General features: G+C 36.3%; 1 long non-coding RNA gene across 4 annotated transcripts in view; it reads left to right on the forward strand.

The window, feature by feature from the left end:
• The window catches only part of LOC110598061 (uncharacterized), a 95529-nt gene extending 85505 nt beyond the window's left edge, over window positions 1-10024 (forward strand). For 3 of the 4 annotated variants that reach the window (XR_013440399.1, XR_013440402.1, XR_013440401.1), the window contains 3 exons: window positions 4900-5002; window positions 7939-8169; window positions 8685-10024. This is a non-coding gene — a long non-coding RNA (uncharacterized LOC110598061). The remainder of the gene's footprint in view (window positions 1-4899; window positions 5003-7938; window positions 8170-8684) is intronic. The other variant, XR_013440400.1, reaches the window with a different exon arrangement.
• The last annotated feature ends 7968 nt before the right edge of the window (window positions 10025-17992 follow it).

A 17992-nucleotide genomic window follows, 5' to 3' on the forward strand; every position in this document is an offset into this window, starting at 1 on the left:
ACCACCACTTGACCCAGTTATTCCACTCCTAAGCATATGCCCAAAGGACTTAAAATCACATACTATTTTGATGTGTCCACATCAAAGTTTATAGCAGCTCAATTCCCAATAGCCAAGCTGTGGAACAAACTGACTCAGAATGTTTCTTAAGTATCATTTAACAAGTTAATACAGCTAAACATACTTCCTAATAGGGGAAAAGATAAATGAAAGTCAATGGAAGATATACTTGGTAGAATCTAGGGAGCTATCGAGCTTATAAGTGATGCATTAACAGGTTTTTATTCAATGTCATTATAAGAAATTGATCTCAGATGGTAGAAAATGGAAGTGCTGATGGAAATCCTAGACTCACCCATACCCAAGCATGTATTTTTCAGTTCTTTCCAGCTCACCTCCCACTTACTGTCAGAGCAATAAGAAAACATGCAAATTAGGAAAAAAAATGTTGTAAGCTCTTCAAGAAGCATTCCAATTCAAGTGAGGAAGACAGATTTTTTTTAAGCTTTCAATTTGAAGTTTACAGATAAAATATACAGAGAAAATAAAATATATTAGTATGTGTCTTAAAAAAAAGCTTTCAACCTGTGCTCTCTGAGTGATCTGATGATAAACTAAAAAGGCAAAAATGAAAAACAAAACAAAACTTTATCTGGGAAAAACCTCTTTATGTGGATATCTCTCTTTCTCTCTGTCTCTCTCCTCCTGTGTGTGTGTGTGTGTGTGTGTGTGTGTGTGTGTGTGTATGTGTGATGTATAACTCATTATTTTCCATGCAGGCTTCTAATATTCTCAGAATTATTTAAAAGAAGTAATTAGTGGAATATATTAAAGATACAAAGAAAACAAAGCAGTGGCAGCAAATAGATGAAATAAGCTTCATGTTCAATACTTAAAAATCAAATATAAAGGAATCCTAATGGCAAAGGAAATATCTCAAAGGTAATTTTAAAGCTGAGTTAGTATTAATAAATCCATATGTGTCTTACACTGAAGATTTTCTTAAGAAACTAAACAATCAACACAGGAAATAGTTATTTCCTTTCTGACTGCCAGAATTCATGGGATGAGAGATTAAAAACATGAAGTGCGGAGTATTTTTGGACTTTCCCTTATAGGAGTCATTGTAGGTAGTATGGGGATTCAATGTTTTCTGCCTTGGGGTTATTGTTGGGCCTAATGGATTATGTTATAATTACTATCCAGACCAAAATCTATGACCCTCCCACCAAAAAAAAAAGTTGTAAGGTATAATTTCTAAGACTCTAAGACAAAATAATGCCTTTATGTATATAACCTCTCCGGAAAAAAAAAATAGAACATCCCAAATATTCAAAACAAAGCACAGTCTAGATTTTAACTGCACACCATCTAGTAATCTTTGCCATAATATTGAGTGAGAATAAAATAAGCTACCATGAATAAAATAAGCTACCATGGTGCTCGTGTATTTGTTTCATTATGGTTAGTTAACTACTCATTTGGAATTACAGATTGACAACCAGTGTCACCACTGGAAGCAAATATTCTAGCAGCTACATTAAGGTTTGATTTTTCTATAAGATATTTTCCAGAGGGAAGGGGAAAGAACCGAGAGCCCACAACATGAAATTGAGAAGACACCTGTCACAGTGGCCAAACCTCCAGTAGGCTGAATAATGATTATGAATCTATTACTGTTGATATATTACATAAAGCTGTGGGAATAGAGAGCTTTTCAAATTACACAGAGAGTAATCAACTGCCGACAGCAATAGCCCCAGGCTCTCACACCTGCTGCATGCCTCTCTCGGGAAAATGCACATGTCCAAGCCCAGCATGACCGACAAGATGGAGGAATTTTCTCTCACCTTTATTTTTGAACTTGAAATGGCAAATGATCAATGAAAAGTAAATCACTGATTATTCAATCTCGGTATAGGGATGGTAGGAACCATGTTCAAGTCCTGATGTTGGAACCATCTTGTACCTGCATTCCTTCGTATCTCAAGCCCAATTACTAAAACATGCACTCTTGGGAGCGCTCTTTCTCTCCTTAGTCTCTATTCTACAAATCACATACATGCTTTAACAAAATTCAAAATAAAAATTCTACTGCAAGGAGAGAGAGTGAAGTAGGGGGATAGAAAGATGGAGCATATGAACGAGAGAAATGTATAGGGTGTCTTTAGAATTTTGCATAAAATTCTCAGAGAGAAACAGTTTTTATTATGAAAATGAAAATTTAGTTGTAGGTTCAGGAAACTATTTTTAAAAAAATGATGAGCTACCACGTGTTGTTTCTTATAGCTAGGGGAAGAATTCTTTAGGGCCCAAAGATTTAATACCTGACTTCCCACTCAGTACACAGCACCTTGTCTATCCTTTAAAAGTACAGCTGTTAATATTGATGAGAGGTTAAGGTCATCCAGTTTTCTGTGTGGCCTTCAATCACATTTGCATTGTACCTGTACAAAAAATGATAACTGGTACCTGTTTTAGTCATCTTTTTTTTTTCTGCTGTGACTAAAAGGTCTGAGCAGAACAAATTTAAAGGAGGAAAAGTTTATTTGGAGGCTCACATTTTCAGAGGTCTCAATCCACAGACAGCAGATTCCATTCCTCAGGGCTCATGGCAGATGAGTGTGGCAAAGGGAAGCAGCTCACATAGCTCATATGTTGATCAGGAAGGAGAGAGAGGAGAGAGAGAGAGAGAGAGAGAGAGAGAGAGAGAGAGAGAGAGAGAGAGAGAGAGAGAGAGATCGATCTCTACTTGCCAGATACAAATATGTACCCAAAGTCCTGCCCCAATTCCCACCTCCTCCAGCCATACCCCACCACTTCAGTTACTACTCAATTAATCCCTATCAGGGGATTAAATCACTGATTGGGTTAAGACTCTTACAACCCAGTCATTTCTCCTCTGAATCTTCTTGCATTGTCTCACACATGAGCTTTGGGGTCACCTCACATCCAAACCATAACAGTACCACTTTATCTTCTTTACATAAATTTGAAAGTGGCATCTCCTCTTCCTTTGAATATGCTATTATAAGTCATAAATTAACAACAAATGTATAAATTGGTTGTGACTAACATATGCAGTACTCTCTAGAGATGTGAACTCTGCCACTCGAACAACTGAATGCAGTTATTTTGATAAGTTGCTTGTGCTTGGTTTTCCTAATTCCAATGGATTGGTTATTGGCAATCCCTCACTATGCTAAGTTCACAGACATACCTTTTGATCTGTGTTTTCACTGGCCTGACACCTATAGTCACACTAGTCTTCACAGGAGGTGATACCAGCGGTATTTGTGACAGACATTCATCACCTCCTTCCCTGTTAGTATACTTCTTGCACTTTCTGTCTGATCCCATCCCAGTTCCTGACACCTGTCTCCTCCTCTTATATGCTTTTGTTTACAGAAAGTTCTTGTCAATTATCAAGTTAGAGTTCCTGCATCATATAGACTCATGTAAATAAGCACATGCACACCAATGAAAGGTCATTTTCTAATGATAAAACTACTGAAAATTAGAATAAAAAGATGAGAGGACCATGCCATAAAAACTATACCCTGAGATATCTGCAATTTTTTTTTAATGGAGGAAGCCTAGCAAATACTCAAATAGGGTCACAATGGCATCCTTAAGCCTAGTCTAAAATGATTGTAATTCAGAAAATCCAAACTGCTTGCAAGAGAGAGAACAAGAATGTTCAGGGTTTATCCTGTACTACCTGGTAGAGATGGCTCCTTGGTACTAGAGATCTGACCTCTATGTTTAGGTAGAACTCTTCTTTGCTCACGGTGGGTAGGACAATTCATGTGGCCATGGTTATCTGCTGGAATTGACCCTGTTTTCATCAGTGTATAATTTGGTCTCCTGAGTAGTCTTATCACATCCAGAATCAGTCTTGAGTCTGGATTTAGGTCTGGATTTCACTGCGTGAAAACTGAAGCTAAGGCTTGTGATTTTGTTGGTTTTGTTATTGTTCTAGCTTTTCCTCTGAAGGTTTGATAATTAAGTCTACTGAAAGAAACTGACAATAGATAGTAAGAGGAGAATAGAGACATATTCTTTACTGTGCATAGGTACATGGAGAGCCATACAAAACATAAATCTCAATAAAAAGAAGGAGATTGAAATGCCCTCTTCATGGGGGAATGAAAGGTGAGGGAGGGTGGTTATAAGCCCACTTGAAGAGTGGGGAGAATCATTTTTAGTGAGAAAGATGAACCTCCCCCCCGCCCCCGGCTTTCTTTCTTTCTTTTTTTTTTTAGCCTGGGTAAGCTCTGTATTTAACTGCAAGAATCTTGACTGTGACAAATCTATAATTCTGAATTTTTACTAATACACCTAATCTTCTCATTCATTACTTCAGTCAACCAAATTTCCATGGTAAATGCATTCCAAACTCATATGTGACCTAGGGAAAGTCACTTACAAGACTCTTAGTACAATGGGGGAAATCATTCACAGAGGGTTCATGAAAATGGAGTGAGTTAATACATAGAGTCTGAATAATAGCACTTGGCACACATAGAAAGCACTAAATACACTTGCATTTTATAATTATGTATATACAATATTACTGTTGTTAGCGATGTTCTTTCTCTACGAAAAAACATATTTGGAACCCTCTTAATGTTTTAGCCTAACTTGTATTTCTAAAATGGAGTTTTAATTAGTATTTCCAACATCCCAGAGATAAATTCATTTATGAATCACTTTACTCATTCTTTCAAGCAACAAGTTATGGAGCACTCCCTATATTCATACATATTTCTATTTGTGGGAAGATTAGCAATAAGCCACTATCTAGAAACAATCTTATTTATGCTGCTCAGTTTGGGATTTTAATTAATAAGATGATTTCTGTTGATTTACATTTTATCTGCATTAATCATCCTCCAGCTTTAGAGAAGACGAAACTGATAAAAGGATGTTCTTTGAAGATAATTCTGTAGTATACACCTAGATGTCAATGTTTGCTTCATAAAGTGAAAGGGACAGAAAGGTGAGTGCATTTTAGGTTTTATAATTATGCATATGATTGAATTATTAAGAAGATGGACAAAATCCCACTAGGGATGGTAACATGCGCCTTCATCTTGATCCTTCTCTAAAAAGAGGGTTCTTTGATGCTTGTGAACATTTGTTCCAACTGGCCCACTGAGTATTTGAAGCTTATTCAAAGGTCACATTTTTGGGCAGGACTTCACTCAGACAGCCCAGATGGGCTAAAATACAAAGGAATGTAAATACTTGGAAGTTACGGCAGTTAAAGCAAGGATTTCTAGACTGATGTTAGATGTTGCTTAAACTTTAGAGAGTTTCACTTGGAAATGTCTTGAATAATTCTTAGGAGGGTCCAAAGGGCATTCTAAACTACCACCACCAATATACACAACAAAAACGAGCATGAACCAATAGGAGAAGAAAACTTTTCCCTGGGCAGTTCTAAACTTTTCTTTTAGAAATTACTGAAAGTATTACTGAAGTCAACATTCATCTCCCTAGTTCACCAAGAAAGCTAAGGACATTAAACTAAAGTTGAACACCAAAATATGATATCAGCGACTTTCGCATGTCATAAGTGGACATAATTGCACTTTTTTGGACACATTACACTTTAGGAGTTTCCAAGGTTCAGTCTTTTACTTTTCTGTACCATGACACAGTCTCCATTTCTCACCCTGTGGATCTCAGCTCTATCAGATTAATATATATATATATGTATGTATATATATATATAATTTTGTACTATATTCTTTTTTCTTATTTTTAAAATTTTATTTATTCTGAGGTGTTATATATGACAGCAGAATGCGATTAAATTCATAGTATAATATAGAGCATAGTTTTTCATGTTTCTGGTTGAACAGAAAGTAGAGTCACACCATTCCTGTCTTCATACATGTACTTAGGGTAATGATGTCCATCTCATTCCACCATCTCTCCTACCCCCATGGCTCCTCCCTTCCCCTCCCTCCCCTTTGCCCTATCTAAAGTTCCTCCATTTCTCCCATGCTCCCACCCATCCCCATTATGAATCAGCATCCACATATCAGAGAAAACATTAGGCATTTGGTTTTTTTTAGATGGGCTTACTTCACTTAGCATTATATTCTCCAACTCCAACCATCTACCTGCAAATGCCATGATTTTATTCTTCTTTAATGCTGAGTAATATTCCATTGTGTATATATACTGTATTTTCTTTATCCATTCATCTACTTCTTTCCTTTTCTGAATGAAATTAATAGATGAAAGAAGTAGCAACAATGTAATTTTTAAAGCTCAATGCAATATTCTAGATTTAATAACTTCAAGATCTAAATGGAAAATAATTTTATTAAAATTATTTGCAAATGGGAGAAAATATAAAATTCCATATGATGCCTGCACTGAAATGTCTGAAAGGAGACACAAAAGTTATACAGGACCAGCTAAGCATTTTCAGGCCACTTAGCAGTCACAGTCACTAAATCCTCAGCACACTCATCATAGTGTAACCAAAAAAATGTCCCCCATGAAATTCTAAAACTTCCCAAAGTAGCCAGTACTACCCTCATTGCTATTTTTTACCAGTTCTGAAAGACAATTAAACCGTGATTCCAAATGACAACAGCTTAGTCAACTTATCAATGTTTAACATGGCATATTGTTTTTGTAATCATCTTTTTAAATACAAACGGTCCAATTCATGTCTTCATACATATACTTAGGATAATAATGTCCACCACATTTCACTGTCATTGCTAACCCCCTGCCCCCTCTCTTTCCCTCCCATCCCTCTGCCCTATCTAGAGTTCATACTTTATATACAAAGAGAGATATGAAGAATTGTGCTCTATATATGTGTAATAAGAATTGTAATGCATTCTGTTGTATGAATGCTAAAAAATAAAATAAATTAAAAATAAATTTCAATAAAGTTTAAAATTATTATGTGTATGTTAAAAAATAAGATCAATTTAAAAAAGAAAGTAAAAATGAATGAATGAATGAATGAATGAATGAATAAAAACGGTCCCAGAATTATGCTGCCTCCACTTATAAATTTCCAACTTTACAACAGTGCAAAAGTGATATCCATTCCAGGTAAACCACACTTTGAATGTTGCTCTTTTTAAGGCTAGTGATTCGTGATTAGATACTTTCTTGCAAAGCTAGGCAATGGCAGCAAGGCACAGTTCCACTCAATCATGAGGAATCTAAACTGTACTGTGTGGTAGGATAGCTGTATTAAATGCGTTTTCAACTCTGGTGTTTCTAATTTGTGATAGGTGTACTGGATGGGATATAATCCCATTATAAATTGAGAAAGCATTTGTTTATCAACAATTTCCACCTCTCCATAGTTCAGACACAATTGTTTCTAAAGAGTTGTTTATTTGGTATTTTTTATTTGCATAACTCCAGGCATAGATATAATGTAAACTAAATAATCTTTTTTAAGAAAATTTTCTTGTTTTAGAATAATATAAGATTAACACTCTTTTTTTTAATCAAGGATTAGTAAGTCTTAATATATCATTACACGTTACAGAGATTTCTCAAGAGCAAGGACTATTAAATGAAAACACTGGGAGTATCTATGCATTGATTTATTTCTATTTCCAGATAACCCTGATGAACCAGGGCAGTCCATGCACCAAGAAAAAAGTCCCAGTGTTATATAGGATCATAACATTTGAAAATATATGCTACAGGGGTCCAAATAGTTGCCATGTATAGTAACAAAAACTAGTGGAGTATAATGAGCAATTTTAATTGTAAGGTTGAGAGATGTCCATTTTAATTACAATTGTTTTCATACTCTATTTTGATTGCAAAAAAAGATATTTCCTATCTTCTAGTTTAGATGATTGGTCTAAGATCTATGTTTATATCTTTATCAGTATCTCTACCTATATTTAAAATATCAGTTGGTTTCTTTCTTTGTGGCAGCACATGGGAGATTCTGGTGCCTGAAACAGGATAAAAATGACCCAACCAGACACAGAACAACATTTTGAGTTGATTGTAAATCAACCAGCATATAAGTGGACTCTTCAGCAACATTCAGCAGTTCTTCTTCAGCAGTGACTTACGTTCCAACTACAGCTTCATGGATTATTTCTGAAGGCTACTGAGAAAGGAACACAGGCTAAAACTGGTATAATGCTCTGATGCCCTGAGGTGAACAAAACTCACACATCCAAGATTTTATTACCTTTATCAGATTTCCTGATCCCTAATACTATACTCTATGCAATTACTTGAAAACGATGTGCTTACAAATGAATCATTCTTAAAATAAAACAGGCATGGTATAGCTCAAGCCATGTTGCCACTTAAAGACATACAATAAAAAGCTTAAGTTTCAGCTAAGTAAAAGCACACAGTTTTTTTTTTCCTTTTTCTTTCTTTTTAAATCTCTGCATATTTGAATGTGGCAAATTTTATGGATTTTATTTGAGTAAATTAGTTATTTATTGGTGGTCATGGAGTTACTTGAAATCCCTATATAAAAAAAAAAAGTAGCAAAAATATTTTACTTTCCAACTTCAACCAAATGAGTTTAATTTGCATGCAACCAAAGTACTGAAAACTGTGCATTGCATGCAGCAGCTCTCCCAACATCAAAGACTCTCTAGAGATCAAAACAAAATCAAGTTCTGAGCAAGTGATTCTCTTATTCTCCTTCTTAATAGGCGTGTTTGTGTTTTCTCTCCTGGCGTTGGTCAATTGAAGCAATATCAAAGTCTGCAGATGCCATGGATGTTTGAATGACTCCATCTCATTCTCCAAGGTGGTGGAAATGTGAAAATTCTGACCCCTGAGCGTCTGCGATTGCTGGGGCCCTGAAGTTGCACTGAGAACGCAGGCCCTGGTACGAAAGCTGCTTTTCCCCACTCCTGCAGAGGGGTGCGATTGCTGTCAGAAGATTGGATTTATGTTGCGACACCTCCCCTTCCCTTTTAATTTTTTGGCATGAGATCAGCATGAAAATCACGATGTCCTTGTTAAGCCTGGCTGAGCCAAAGAATAATGACCTTTTTCGTGTTCTGTCATTTGTTGGGTGGGTTTGTCCCTGTCCTCTTGCTTTGTTTTCTCAGGGATCGGAGAATTCAGAAACCCATCAAACTGTAAGATCCTGGCTGGGTTAAAACCAGGCCAGGGTGGCCTAAGCAATGCTCGCACTTTTCAGAGATCATTATTTCGTGACAAAGATTGAAAGGAGCATAGAAAATAGCACAACGGGATTCAATGCACGTGACAAAAGGAAATGGTACAAAGTTTAATCCATTCCCATTACAGTCTCAAGATGGTAATCTCTTTGGATGCTGAGCCTAAGAATCTTTTTTTTTTCCCCCTACACGATGCATCATCAAGTTGCTTTCGAAGCAGGTCCGTAGGCTGGAGGGAGGCGGCACAAGTTATATAACATGCAATTTAAGATAATGGCCTTTGAAAGGGAGAAATTAATATAAACAGACGAGGCCAACAAAGCTTCAGTCATCTAGAAGGTAGTTTCAGTCACCACTGACATTAAACAATATCACCCCCACTGCGTCCACGCTATGTTTATTATCATTTAATTTCTTGCCCAAATCCGTGCTTTCTTATCGTGATGTCGCAGGGATTGTAAGCTCTGTTATGACTACAATCAGTAGAAAAAAATGCAATCATCTAAGCGGGTAACAAGATAAAGAAATTGAGCTCTCTGTCTTAACCTTTTAAATATTCTACCAAAAACATTAGCAAAAAAATGGAAGCTATAGCGTTTCCATAATTATCCCAGCACTGTCTTTGTTCTGGTAATGATAGAATCCATACTTTCAATTTGCAGTGCTTAATAATAGCAGCTGTCTTGTCTGCTCAACTGTGGGGTGTTAGGGCTCCCATAATTATTCATTTTCACTCACTTGACAGTGGGTGTTTCCTTGAAATATTTCAGGCCACATCAGAAGAAAGAATTTTAAAATCCTTTTAAGGGTTCCGTTATACATAACAATATTGAATTATGCATTAATAAAACAAATTTAATTGACTTGGAGGTGCACGAGCCCTAATTAACAATATACCTCAATACTGAGAACGGATGGCTATAGATCATCAGGCACACACAAAAGCAGACATAATGATTGTTATCATTAATGTATGAGGGTTTGTTGTCTTTCAGTCCTTAAAACCACACACTTTGCTTTTTCTTTCCCTCTTCCATGATGTTCTCTTCCTCACATCCTTCCTTCCACTTTTCCTTTTCCTCCATTTCTTATTTTTTTATAATATTTTTGGGAATAATTTTAATAGGTGTGCATAGATAGTACAGAGATTCTGATTTTCACCCAACCCTTATTATTTTTTTTTTTTTTGGTCAAACTTATTAACGGGAGGGTAGCTGAAAGGTAATTGGCAGAAGCAGAAATCTATCCATAGAAAATGCAAGCAGCACTCCATTTTTCTGATATGCATCAGCTAATTACAATAATAAATAAAATATGAATAAGGGGAATAAATAGGGTAAATCATTTTCCATTATTATTTATACTAAATGAAAGGATGGCTTCATAGTGAGAGATTATAGCCTGCGTGCATATGTATACGGCCACCAACAGCAGCAGGCCTTATCATTATGGGTGCAAATTGCGTGTTTCGGAGTGTGTTTATGTGTGCCAAGAGAGTGGTTCAAAAGATGAGGAAGGTAGTTTTATGGACAAGTCTGTAGAGATGCTGCACAAGATAAATGAACGAGAGGTTTGTATGACATAGTAGGGGCAGACACAGAAAGAGAGAGTGTGTGTGTGTGTGTGTGTGTGTGTGTGTGTGTGTGTGTAGGGGGTAGGGAAAGGGTGAGGAGGAATTCACAAGCAGTTAAAGGATGCTCTCAGGATATTTTTGCTCAAATGTTTATCCTCTTTACTGGTCCTTAATGTGAAAGAATGAGTCCTAGTGACAGTTGAGATAATGCCTCACATTATGGCTGGTCCTCTATGTTGACTCTGAGCAATTCACCCTGATTGATTTAAAAAAAAAAAACAAGTACTATATATTTTCTATAATTATAAAGTTGTAACTATTTAAATTTTGTACATACACTTTTAACTTAAAACATATAATTCCTTGTCATTATTACACAATTTTGAAAATTTTTAAGAGCGCTAAGAAGAAATAGTGACTCTTAGCAATTCAATGCATTTTATCTCAATTTATTTAATTCATTTTTCTACATTATACTTTATACTTGTCTTAATTATGGTTCATTATTGTTTGGTTATTTGACTTTTAAGTCAATTTGATTTTCATATCCAATTGTGAGACTAGGGTTCCAAGTAGTTCACAGACAATAGCATCTTTCTCTAAATCCTATAAAAATATTCTAGAAAATGCTTCTCACCATACAGAGGTAAATTTGTGGATATAACTACTGGCAAGCAATAAAGAGACCATTCCAAAGGTAGAAGGTTTCTACTGACTCTCAAACACATGTACGGCTTTGCTCCTTGATAAAGGACAGTATTATTTTAAATTGCAATTTTAGAACGTTAATTGCCAATTGTCAACTCACCTTTTCCCATGCCATTCTTACATGGAGTATAACATCATACACATTGCTATAGCTTTTCTCTTTTTGCAATCTCTGTAACCATCCTTTTAAAAGTTGACTCACAGGGGCTGAGGTTGTAGCTCAGTGGTAGAGAGCTTACCTAGCATGTGTGAGACACTGGGTTCATTTCTCAGCACCACATATAAATAAGTAAAATAAAAGTTCATTGGTGATTAAAAAATATTAAAAAAAAGTTGAGTCACCTGTGCTCCATGCAACCCTAGCACCATGATCAGTCTGTGCTCACATTTATTGAGTGAATGAATATGTTTACCTGTGAGGTAGATCAATGTCAGATATGGTCCAGAGAAACTGAAGTGCTATCAGTAGACTTTTAGAGGATGTCTCAGAGTTTCCAAACTATTCCAAGAATGAAGACTGCTGTGGACATCAGCCACCATCCCACTCCATAGCAGCACCATCAGTTTATTTAAGAAACACCAGCTTTCCTAAATATGCTACATGCAGATGATGCCTCTCAGGAGGGAAGCCACAATCCAGAATGTCTTTTCAGAGTCACTTAGACCCCAAATGTACTTTCCCTGAATATTAGAACAAGAGTAAGAATCAGGAACTATCCTCAAGTCTGATAGTCACTTGGAAGCACTACAGGTAGCATCTAAGTAGTTTGAGAGCAGTGAAATTCTCAGGTGTAGTATATGAACATTTCAATGCAAAATTATTTAAATGGAAATATAAAGTGAACATTGTGCAGAATTTTTGGAAAAGATGAGTATATTATGGAATTAACACCAAGTAGAACAGGGTGTTGGAATTTCTGAAGTCCGACACATCAGACTTTACTTGGTGAAATAGACTATGACCTCAAGATTAGGCAAGGGGAATTAAAATAGAGTAAAATGAAGTAAAATGAAGTAATTTGTATAGGCTAATGCACCTCACTCATGTCAAAGCACAATAATTAACTGAGAATCTGAGGCTTTCTTAAATTTTATATTCTCCCCAAATGGTTCTTAAGACTAGTGGTTCAAGATATTCATTTTAAGTTATTAAATACCTACTTATCCCCCTCCTTTTTTTTTTTTGGTACTAAGAATTGAACCCAGACACACTCAATCACTGAGTCACATCCCCAGCCCTTTTTCTTTTTTATTTTGATACAGGGTCTTACTAAGTTGCTGAGGCTGGCGCACCTGACATTTTTAGCACTTTTGATATGCTAAGAACTGTATGAGATACTGGAACCAAATATTGATGCCGACAGTTCAACATGCAGGTCTATGGAGCTTACAATTCAACAAGAAAGTGAGATAATCAAATACACAATTATTAGGAAGGGTGATTTTAGTTATGACAGACCAGATTTAGTGAGGACTCCGAGTACAGGTGTTTGGCACTCGGTATTTAGAAAAGCTTCTCATGCACAGTGATGGCTACACAATGACCGGACTAGAGGTCAAGTTTAGTACCTTAAAGCTGAGATGAGTGTCACAGAGGAATAAAACAAAGCAGAAGAACTAAAATAAAAATCACAGCACAGCCCAAAGCTGCAGGTTGAGAAATACATGAGTGACCTGACAAGGTGCAGAATGGGAAGAGATGTGTCTGCAGAACCCATCAAGCCTTATTTTCCATATATCCGGGGAAAGTTACTAGGTTACGTAATAATGGTCAATGAAATTTAGGAAACTTGTGTCATCCACGTAGGACTTCAGAGTCTTTACAACATGAATTAACATCACAAATGTATAGATTTCCTGAATAAATCACTGTTGTCTTTTTTTTTTTAAGGGGTACCCGGGATTGAACTCAGGGGCACTTGACCATGAGCCACATCCCCAGCCCTATTTTGTATTTTACTTAGAGACAGGGTCTCACTGAGTTGCTTAATGCCTTGCTTTTGCTGAGGCTGCCTTTGAACTCTCCATCCTCCTGCCTCAGCCTCCAGAGCCACTGGGATTAGAAGCTAGAACTGTGACCATCCCTCATTTTTCTTGACCCTTGATGAAAACAATGGTGTGACGGAAGGTGATCAAATGGGATGTAGTGTCAGTATTTGATTTCTTGGTATAATTCCACTGGGCTGAACCTATGTTACGGCATGTCCACTGCAGAATCTTGGCTAATTTCAAAACCTTCATTGTTTTCTAAGGGAGTTATTTGAATGTTGACCCCCATGCAGTGTAAAAGGCAGGTAGGCATCAACCCCATGGAACTCTAGAATTATTTTTATTTCTCATTCCTGGAGCTGTGTTTCACCCCATTAGGTGCAAGTTTTGAAGCTTTTGAAGGGTTCTACTATTTCAGGGGCTAATTCTCTTTGGGAGCCACAGTTACCACACCACAAAATTAATGAATGAGTAAATAAATATATAAATAAGTAAGAATATACCATAGCCAAGAGCCATTTATCTCGTTGGCAGAAAATCAATATACAGTGGTTCTGGAAATCGAGACCATTGAACTAAATTTTTGTTTACTTACTAGATGATTTCCATTTCTGCTGTCATCGGGATGGCAAAGGGAGAGCTTTTCCACCTCATAAAAACCCTTCATGGGTCATGCAATCTCTTTGTAATTATGTTCATTCACATGCTAAATTCTGCCCAAATGCATTTGACAGACTGCAGACAGCAAAGTAATAGAATGGTACAAAGAAATTCTGTGTATGATAATTATTTATTGATCTTCAAAGTGCATTGTATTTGGATCCATACTAGAACAAAGGCATGGATGTGTGGGAAGCTCATCATGATCATATTGAGAACAATGTGTACAAGTACATCTCCATGGCATAAGCCAGGGCTTAAATACTCTTGCTAGAAGAGTAAGATTTCCTTTGGTTTCAATTTTCTTTAATATATCACTGTTGAAATGTTAGTTGTTTCTTGTTTCATGCTAAAATCCAGATTCAAGAGTCTCCCTTTTAAATATTTCTTAGCACTGCAGCCATGGCATCAAACCCTGTTATGGCTTAAAATTTATTCACTTAAAAATTAAGATTATAAATGGATGATCATTTAAATAGTAATGGTTTAAAATTTCAGTTAGCAAAAGTTTCATTACACTAAAATTCTCTTTGATTTTTCCATTTATTTTGGAAACAGATCTGATCTATTTTAAGTGAAATTGTCTTGCTGTGACCATTGAAATGGTCCTGCTCAGGACATGTGCCGAGGGGTGTTATCATAGTTTACTCTGTTTGCCAGGAGTTTAGCAGATGTCTCATGGTAGCTATAACCCTCCACCTCATAGATACAGGAGTAAACAAAACATGTAACTTTAATTTCCATCAGACCAGTCCCCAATTTGAAGGTGCCATGTCTTATCTGAGATGCTTGAACTAGGTCCTCAAGCCAAGACATTATCTTTTAATAAGTCTAAAATAAGTTCTAAGAATTGTTATTTTTAACACGATTCCCTTTGGTTCTGATGCAAATGCTCCTTCAGCTTATAGATTTTTATCTTTGTATTCCTGGCATTAAACACAGCACCAATTATCAGACTCTTAAACTATTGGACTCCTAAAAAGCATAGTTTAAAATTAAAGAACTGAAATTTGATTGGGCAAGGAGCATAGTGTATTAGTGAGAACCCGATGGATTACACATTAGGGAAGAACACCACTAAAGTCTCAATTATTAACCTAACATAGGCCTCTTTCTCAGACTGATGGTCCAGGCCATTCTCAGAGACCACTAGTGTCCATGAAACTGCTCAGGGATCCAGGATGCTATTATGCAGCTTCACCTGATAGCTGCACATTCTAGCAGCTGTATGGCTTTCAAACTCACTATGCAAGGCAGAAAGGAAAAAGTGTAATGAACAGGTTTTTACTTGAAATCCATTGACCAGAAGCGGTGTGTGGTCTCACCAAACTGCAAAGTAGCTTGAATGTGTGATACTTTCTGTGTCCCCAGAAGGAAAGAAAAATCAAATAGTAATGAATGTTAGGAATCTTGATTTCTAGAGTAACAGGTACAAATTATTTATTTTTCATGTGCTGTTTATATGATTTTTGTTAAAGATAAACCTCAAAAACCATTCCTGGACTCTTCTACTCTAATGCCTCTGTTTTGGCCCAATAGACACAATATCTTTGAAAACATTTCCACAAAGACTTGTGTTAGTAAAAATATGATATAAATAATATTCACATATTAAAATCTAAGTTTTAGAGAGTTAAAAATTACACTCAGGGATTTGAACACATAGCAGAAAAGATCTCCAAGTTTGGTTGGTGGATAGATACTGAATCAAACTCTTGCAGATTTTATCACATAAGTGTCATTGACAGTTATTTTCCTGAGATGAAGTCTGTATTGTACATGCCAAATGACTCTGGATTGGGAATCCATATAAAATGATGACAATATACCTAAAAAGGTGGGAGGAGAAAGTTCTTGTGAAACCTCCTACACAAATATAGAAGGAGGATCCAGTGGGCAATTAAAAAATTAGCTTGAATACAAATTAATAACTGGCTTTTAAAATTTAGTCAAAAAATTCATTTAAAAAAGAATCTGAAACATATGCATTGGTTTTGTTAGAGAAAGCCTAGGAATGCTTGTGGTTCCTGTTGTGCAGGAAGGTGCAAGAAGAAATCCCAAAAATGTGTTAGGGAAGGAGGGAGGAGGTAATTTTCTGTCCAATCTTTAGGTAGGGATCAAATCAGACGTTGGTTATATTCAAAAAATATCTGAAGAAACCCATGTGCCCTGTATGCATTTCCTAGGTTTTGGGAGCTGCCATAGGCCCTCCATATTGTCACAGCCTACTGCTACCAAGGAACATGGGGCTGATAAAATATCCAAACCCTCTCTCTGGAGTCCTTCAATTTCTTTGTCCGGTGCAGGGAGCCTTCTGTGAAAACCACATGAGGATCTTCTCTTGGCACATAGCCAGAGTGATTTTAGGTTTAAGCTTGGGAACTATCTGTGGTTCTCCCAAGCAATAGATTGCCCTAGGCACATGACCTTAATCTTTGCTCTGCTAGAAAAATCTCTCATGGTCACTTTGGAGATGGATGCAACCCCTTGGAAACTGGCAGCCCACCTGTAAACTTTTTTGGAGAACATTCTATGGAAGGCCTTTGATGTCCCTGGCTATAAATAAAGCAGGCGTGGGCTCCATTTTGCCATTAGTATAGAAGCTTGATCCATATGATTGGCTTGCCCAACCTGCTCCAGGTTTTTGAAATTATTTTCTATGTCCTTTGGTTATTTCACCGTTCTATTTTTTTCCTAACTTTTATTTATCAGCCAGCCTATTTCACCCAGGGAAACTCCACTCCCGTTACTTATGTGGGATTCAGGTGAGATTCTAAAATCAGTGAACAGTATGCTGGAGCTTTTGAAGCCTTGGAGTGACACAATTTTGTTATTTTGTGAAGAAATGTGATAGCCAGAATGGCACTCACAGTAAGAATAGTACGTTTCCCCCAAAGTTTTAAGTAAATGGTTAAAAATATTCAATTAAGTATTACAAAACTGATATATAGTTTTTTATACAATTCAAACAAAAGGAGGCACCAAATTTTCTTCCCTAGCCTCCTTTTTAAATCTTAGATTTTAAGATCTCGTTTCTTGATGCATATTCTTCTAAACTTTTGCTGTCTATGTAAATACATACCTACAAGTAAGTGCTAATGTTTACATTTTTATTCATGTGTCATATAAATGCAAATTGACCTCCTATGAACTCAAGTATCATGAAAATAAGGAATGCCATTATTCAGTTTTATCCCTCATACCAAATACAGCATCTAGCTCTTTGTAGGTGCCTAATTAATTATCTGATGAATAAATGAGTATTCAATTAATAACACATTTTAGCTTTCTATGGGAGGCTTGTTATTTTGGTTGGCACATGGTATGTGTGCATATTTAGGGGTACAGTTCAATAACTTGATACATATATAGAACGTGTGATAATCAAATCAACATAATTAATATTTCCACCTTCTCAAACATTTATTACTTCTGTATGTAGGGAAACTTCAGGCTCTTCTTGTTGTTTGAAATGTAGCATAAATTGCTGTGGATTATAATTTCTCTGCTTTGCTGTAGAACACCAGACATAATTCCTCCTATCTAAAGTTTTCATTCGTTACCCATTTTAGCCTCTTTCTGTCCCTTTTACCCCCATTATTCTCAGTCTCTAATGATTACTATTCCACTCTTCTTTGGTAAATTTGAGTTTTTAAACTTTCACAAATGAGTGAAAACACGCAGTATTTGTCTTTCTGGGCAGGGATCATTTCACTTCACATGATATTTTCCAGTTCCAGCCCACTTGCTTTCTTATGTATGGCTGAACAATACCTCGTTGTTTGTATATACCTCATTTTCTTTATCCACTCATCTGCCAATGAGAGCTTGCTTGTTTCCATATCCTGAGTCTGGTTATCTTTAATGACAGTATAGTCTTTCATGAGACAAATATGCTGTA

Source organism: Ictidomys tridecemlineatus, chromosome 6, assembly GCF_052094955.1.
Source record: "Ictidomys tridecemlineatus isolate mIctTri1 chromosome 6, mIctTri1.hap1, whole genome shotgun sequence".
Classification (NCBI taxonomy): Eukaryota; Metazoa; Chordata; class Mammalia; order Rodentia; family Sciuridae; genus Ictidomys; species Ictidomys tridecemlineatus.